Below are 7,618 nucleotides of genomic sequence, written 5' to 3' on the forward strand. Positions count from 1 at the left end.
CAAACAGGGTCTGGATGTTTGGAAGGGGAAACTTATCATCTTTAAGAAAAGAATTAAATGGCTGGTAATCAATAACTAATCTTTTTTTACCACGAACTAATTCAAATAGTTTTTCAACATAGAAGGCTTGACAAGCCCAATCTAAATCAGTGGGTTCAATGAGACCTTGTTGGAGTAACTAAGAGCATTCTTTCTTGGCAAGCAAGAAATCTGAAGGAGACATACCCGGGTGAGAAGCTTTTGTGGGATTTATGTCTTCATTGAGTTTGAAAAGAAGATGGATAAAAAATTGTTCATTCTTCCAAAGTGGTGAAGGATGGTGAAACTGTGAATGATTTTCTGGACAAAATTCTAAGAACTTATGGGCAAGATGACTGTATGGAGATGGTGTTTCTGAAAGTGCATACAGACGAAGAGTATCAATATAGGGTAAGAACATTTGTTTGTAGCGAACTCCAGAACTAGTGAGGAATAGGTTTTTAACCAAATGAAGAATGTCAAAACCTATGAGTAGATCTTTATCAGGGAGTTTGGAGACTACAATCTTTTTCCAAATTATACAATTCGAAAAGAATTGAATACCAATGGGTTTTTTGGTAATCAAAGTGGTCTCAAAAGTTTCTCCATTAACGGCTCTGAAAAGCTTTGAATGAGGTTCCCAATAGTCTGAGGGAAGAACAGAAGGGTCAATCATACTGGTATCTGTACCAGTGTCAATAAACCCGATGACAGGAACAGGTTTATGAAACTTGGAAGGAAGGATTGACATTTTGAGTGAAGGTCTGGGAATGGTGGAAACATGGTTGACATTTTGAACTGTAGAAATGACTGAAATATCCTCAAAATCTGAAGATTCTGTGATGATAAAAGCAGTTTGGTCATCTTGTTCTGATTGTTCAGAAAAGGTTGATTCAACATCTTCGTTCTCAGATAACAGGGAAGAATGTTGAAGGTGCTATATGAGACGAACAACTTTGGCAGGCTTATAGGGACAGTTTCAAGAAAAGTGACCGCGTTTCTTGGAGATGAAACAACGGTTATGCTTTTTCTTTCTGTACTGGGGGACATCCTTTTTTCTGAAATACTGGAAAGGTTTTTTGGAGGATGATTTTTTGTGGAAGTGTTTTTGAAAATGTTTTTTCTTTTTGGGCGAGCAAACACACTTCTTTTCATCTTTGCACTCCATCTTGAGATAAGGTTTTTTACAAGCTTCAGAGAAGGGTTTTGCCTGCCATGAGATCTTTGAAGAATTCCTTCTACTCACAGATTTTATCTAGGCATAACATTGCCATTTGGAAAATCTTTCCCAAAGAGATGTCAGCAATGCTGAGATTAGTGGCTGTGAGTTTTCTTTGAAGATCAAGTTGTAACTCGGAAGGAAGAGATGCTATGAAGACATGTTTAAGAGAAGGTTCGTTGAATCCATTCAACTTGTAAAATAGAATACTCATTCTTTTTAAATGAGATTCCAAAAGATGTCTTTTGAGAGAACAGCACTTCATCTGATGATACTCTTTTCTGTCTGCATCGGTAGATGCTGTTTTTTCACCAATGAATTGTTCATGGATGATGTTGAGTGTGGTACCAACATGTGATTGCATGAATTGGAGTTGTCTATATTCTTCCAAGCTTTCTAAGCAATCTCTCAAAGAACCCGTAGATCGGGCCGTGAATTCATGAAGGACAGCTTGAGATTGAGCATTTGGCTTTGTTCCTTGGAGATCAATCCATGCAGCAAATTCTTGAAGTCTAGCAGACCATCTGTGATGAGGAATGTCATCAAATGTGAACCAAGATGCTGAAGATGGTTTTGTGGAGTGATCATGAGCTGGTGGTGGCATAGGTGGCACTGGTTCTGTGTGAGATGCTTTATGCTCATCATCAGAAGAACTATCTTCAACAATTGGTGTAGAAGTTGAAGCACTGGGATCTTCAGTTTTAGTTGCCATCAATATGCTCGTAATGTCAGCATATTCTGATTCAGAGTCAGTGGAGGTACTGGTTGAGTTTGTGGATGAGGAGGATGAGTGTGACTGACGGATTGGACTCACATACTGTTTCTGGTTCAAAGGATTTAGGAGATGAGTCGTAGACAGTTTGATAATGATACTGATCCATTGGTCCTTTATCTTTTTTAGGAGGGTCAGGAGTTACTTGTGGTGAATCTTCGGGAGGTACCGGAGGAGTAGATGAGGATGAAGTTGGCTTTGTTTTTGGTTCTGAAATTTTTACTTTGGACTTTGATTTTTTAGGTCAAAAGGGTTTTGGTTGAGGAGTTGGTTGGAGATGTGAGAAACCAAAGTATTGGTTGTAAACAGGTTGGCGAGGTCTGGGAGGTGTATGAAAAGGTGAATAGGTTTCAAACACAGGAGAAGGCACAAGTGTGGATTGTGTCTGGGTGAAAAGTGTTGGACGAGTCTTTTCAGCATCAATTCTTGCCAATTCAGCTTTGAGCTTTCTAATCTCTGCTTCTTTATTGTTAAACTTGGGACCCCAGATATGATTATTGATCATTCGTCTGAGATCGGTATCTAACTCAGAGATACGGTCTTGTAGATGTATGTACATCTGATCAAGATGATGGCTGATTGAATCAACTTTAGTTTCAGTTCGGGAGACTTGACTGGCAACTCGATCAATTCTTTTTCCGAGTTGTTTGAGGGTTTGATTCTGAGCATTGACATTTTTGGTTTGCCAATTTAAAATAGCTTCATACTGTTTTGGCTCTTCAGGTTGCCCAGAGGCTGTAACTGGGGACTCGACAAAGGGGTTAGAGACAACTCTGGTTTGAGTGTCTGTCTGCTTTTCAAGTGGAGGGAAGGACTCTTCATAAGATTGACCTGAAAATATTAGGCATGATCTTATTGGTTGAACAGGAGGTTTGGATCTGGTGGAGATAGTAGAGGAAAAGATTTGCAAGATGTTTTTGAATGAGAAGGTTTGTTCTTTTTCTTTTTCTTTCTTCGCATGACTTCGAGTTCATCTTCAATATCCATATCATCCAAGCAAGGACAATCCGGATTACGCATATGGGCGTCAGGGACATCCCATAGAAAATGACCATTGATTTTATCAGGATATACAGGATACCCTTTGGAGGAGAAACCATGAATTGGAAGTTTCTTTTCTTGATCAGTTTGGACTGCGGTAATCATAGCAGTGTAATAAAGCCTTGGAGTGTTCTGAACAGGTTGTGATTCAGGTATTTGGAAAGATAGTTTGACTTGACCATTTTGTCGTCTTTCAAACGTGGCTTCTGTTGTTTGAACTGGTTCAGAGTTTTGGTGGAATTGTTCATAATTGGTCAACCATTCAAGAGGCATGAGTTTAAGCAATTCTTGTTTCTGAATTTGTTTGGGAATTTGGATGATGGTTGGAATTGTGTCTGTGTCAGCAAGGATCATTAAGGCATCAGATGTGGTGTATGTTGAGTGTTAGAAAATGCATATTTATAAAGGAGAAAACCGTCATTTTACATTTCAAGTCTTACTAACACCTTTACTTTTATGAATTTAACCTTCTTTTGATTTAATTCCGTTTGTTTTATTTTAATTAAGTATTTTATGTATTTTAGGAGCATCATAGTCATTTCACAATAAACGAGAGATCAGATGGCAAAACGAACATCACTTTTGAACTCAGGACGGTCGAAAACCTTAGGAGGAGCATAAAAGGAAAAATGGCACTGTTCACATGTACGGTACTATTTACATGTACAGTACTGTATACGTTACTGTTCACGACACTGTTCACATAGACGGACGATGATGTGGCATTGACCGATGATGTGGCATTGACTGATGAGGTGGCACGATCCTGTTGGGCTAAAATTCTTATGAACTGTTGATGGTGACGTGGCAGCATATCAGTGGACGAAAAATCTCACGTACGGTACATACATCACACATGATTATTTTCAACCAAACCGCATTACTATTTATCCAGGTCAAACCGTATTACTGTTCATCCGCGTGGTCAAACCGCGTACTGTTGACTGATGACGTGGCGCAATCCTGAGCGTCCAAATTGTTTTTAATCCGATGGCCATGATTTACTCCATGTATCTATAAAAGGGGGCCTCTCCCCCCTAATTGGATAGCTCTGAATCCATTTTTGGGATCCATTTTCTGTAATTCCCTCTCCATCTTGTATTTTCTTCGTATTTTAATAAATTCCCATTTTGCCCCTAGTTCAATTATGAGTGGCTAATTTTTCTTTCAAGCTTGGGTTGAAGGTGAAGTCTCAACATGTGTCATGGGCTTAATTTGGTAAATTTATTTTCTCTTCCCCTCTAGTTTTTGTGGATGTTTTGACTTCTCGTCGACAAATAATACTAATCTTGTCTAGTACCGCCTTGGTTTCACCGGCCCTCTAGTACAAGGTTATTATTATTTGGTACGATAAGCCCTTAGCACCATATTGATTAGAGCGTGGTTCATGAGGTGTGGATTCCCCCCTCATGATTTAATTGGCATTAATACGGATTATTTATCCCATGATGCATGTTGATACGGATCCAGATACCCAAGTACGTCATCTCAATAGAATTCTCTTCAATTTATTATGGTAATTTCAATTCCAATTTTAGAATTTATTTTAATTTAAGTTTTAGCATATTCCAAATCATTTCCACCACAAATCCAACCACCCATTTACAAAATTAATTCTACACATAATTAAAATCCACCTCCTCGTGGGATCGACACTCGTCACCATTAGTCTATACTACAATAGATTCGTGCGCTTGCGAGTACATTAAAATTTGCACAACAAGTTTTTGGCGCCGTTGCCGGGGAGGTAAGTAATTTTAATTTATAGAATTAATTTTTGTGAATAATTTCTTTTATTTTTTTCTTGTATTGTTTTTATTAAAAAAAAAAAAGAAAAAAAAAGTGAATCTACATTTAAAGGTTAGTATTTATTTTCTTTTTCTCTTGTTTAAAATTCTGTAATTTAATTTCAATTTATTTTTCTTTGAATTTTTTTTGTTTATCTTATTAATTTATTTCACGTATTTATTTTTGTGTATTTTTATAGAAAGGTTGTAATAGCGCAATAAGGTTAGTATCGTAATTTCTCCCTCTTTTTTATTTTTATTTGTTTTGCATGCATGGTCGTAGGTCATTATTACCTAATCTTGAACCTATGAACCTTGAATTAGAAAAAATACTTCGCACACACAGGCACATTAAAAATAAATTTGGAATGGATTTACAAGCACCACAGGAGAGGTCATTTAAGGACTATTTTAGTCCCTTAGCTAATTTGAGCACATCATGCATAAGATACCCAAATGTAGCTGCTAGGAGTTTTGAACTAAAACCTAGTGTGCTAAATTGTCTCCCAACATTCTATGGCCTAGAAAATGAGGATCCATATAATCATCTGAATGATTTTCATGCCATTTGTCAAACTTTTAAATATGAAAATTTTTCAAATGATGATGTTAAACTTAGACTATTCCCATTTTCTTTAAAGGATAGAGCTCGTTCATGGTTAAATATATCTGCTAATAGCATTTCATCATGGGAACAAATGGTAACGAAATTTTTGAATAAATATTTCCCAGTGTATAAAACCAATGCTATTCACAGGGAAATTTCAGAGTTTACACAGAGAGAAGACGGGCAGTTTTTTGAAACATGGGAGCGATTCAATGGGCTACTCTTGAAGTGTCCACATCATGGGTACGAGAAATGGCACCAATGCCAATACTTTTTGGAGGGATTATTGCCGAATGTGCAAGAATGGCTAATGGCAACAAGTGGAGGAGAGCTAATGTCAAAAAGTGCATCAGAGATTTGGGAATTCTTCCAGCGACAAGCGGATAATTTCCAACAACGGAGTCGATCACTCAGGAATACTAGAAGAATTAAGGGAGTAAATGAGGTTCACATTGGCGAGTCAACTTCAGAAATTAAAGAAGTCAAAGCGATAATTGAAGGTCTCTCTCGACAAATAGCATCGTTATCGACTGCTAAATCAACAGAGCCACATGACCATGACTCATACTCAGATCAAGCCAATGCCATAGGTGTAATGAGAAAACCATCTAATTACAACCCATACTCCAACACATATAACCCTGGATGGAGAGACCACCCCAATTTTTCATGGTCTCAAGGACTCCAATAGAATGGACCAGCAGCTCCAGCTCCACCAATGCAACAAATTCCTCAAAATCCTCAAGCCTCTCAGCCACCATTCAGATCATACAATCAGAACCAGAACCACTCTCAACCCAGACCATGGGAGGATGCATTCCAAAATTTCAAGAATCTTACTCACTCTACGATTGAGCAACAGAACCGCACCATTGATGGACTACGAAATGAGTTGAGAGCAGGCTTCAATTCACAAGCCCAATCAGTTTCAAGCCTTGAGAAGATGGTGGGACAACTTGCTTCTTCAGTTCAGACCTTGGCAATGACCGTTGAGAAAGGTAAATTTCCAAGTCAACCAGTGCCTAACCCTAAAGGAGTGCATGAAGCAAGTACCAGTTCACCACAGCAGCATGGAGAAGTCAAAGCCATCATGACCTTGCGAAAAGGAAAAGAAGTCGACAATAAAGTGGAGATGCCGGTGATAAAAGAAAATCAAATTGTACCTGTGAATGTTGAGGACTCATCACCGGAGGAGAGAAAAGAAACCAACCCACAAGAATACATTCCCAAAGCTCCATTTCCTCAGAGGTTAGCTAAAGGAAAAAAGGGAAAATCCACAGGTGAGATTCTTGAAATCTTCAAATAGGTAAGTGTTACCATCCATTTACTTAATGCTATTAAACAAGTTCCATCTTATGCCAAGTTTCTTAAAGACCTTTGTATTAAAAAGAGAAATATGCATGTTCAAAAGAAGGCATTTTTAACAGAAAATGTTAGTTCTATACTCCAACATAAAATTCCTTTAAAATGCAAAGACCCAGGCTCCCCCACTATCTCATGTAGTATAGGGAACCACACAATTGAGAATGCTTTGTTGGATTTAGGAGCTAGTGTAAATCTGTTGCCTTACTCAGTATTTTTGAAACTTAGACTGGGAGAATTACACCCAACTCCAGTAGTGTTACAGCTTGCAGATCGGTCCACGAAAATACCTCGTGGTATTGTGGAGGACGTGCTTATCCAGGTAGACAAGTTTTATTTTCCTGTTGATTTCATTGTAATTGACCTTTCTTGGCAACTGCGGATGCTCACATTCAATGCAGGACTGGAAATATGCAATTGTCCTTCGGCAACATGACTATGGAGTTGAACATCTTCAACATTGCCAAACAACCTCACAATGGAGATGATGGAATTGTTGATGTGGATTTAATTGAAACATTAGTTGATGACACTTTTCTTTCAAACCTTAGTGATGATCCTTTACAAACATGTTTAACTCACTTTGGTTTTGATTTTGATATTGACAGATCGGTTGATGAGGTCAACGCCCTGCTTGACTCAGCACCATCTATGGACACTAATAAATGAAAGTCAAGAGTTGAACAACTAGCACCATCAGAGAAGAAACTCATCCCATCATCAGAATCACCACCGAAACTCGAGCTCAAACCATTACCCAACACTCTGGAATATGCATTTTTGGGAGAAGAAAATACTCTGCCGGTAATCAT

At 38.1% G+C, this 7,618-nt stretch overlaps 1 non-coding gene across 1 annotated transcript; it reads right to left on the reverse strand.

The window, feature by feature from the left end:
- Positions 1-5,586: 5,586 nt before the first annotated feature.
- LOC127901571 (small nucleolar RNA R71) lies at positions 5,587-5,690 on the reverse strand. Its single transcript, XR_008053814.1, has one exon. It is a non-coding gene; the product is annotated as a small nucleolar RNA R71 (small nucleolar RNA).
- Positions 5,691-7,618: the final 1,928 nt, after the last annotated feature.

This window comes from Citrus sinensis, chromosome 3, assembly GCF_022201045.2.
Source record: "Citrus sinensis cultivar Valencia sweet orange chromosome 3, DVS_A1.0, whole genome shotgun sequence".
NCBI classification, from domain to species: Eukaryota; Viridiplantae; Streptophyta; class Magnoliopsida; order Sapindales; family Rutaceae; genus Citrus; species Citrus sinensis.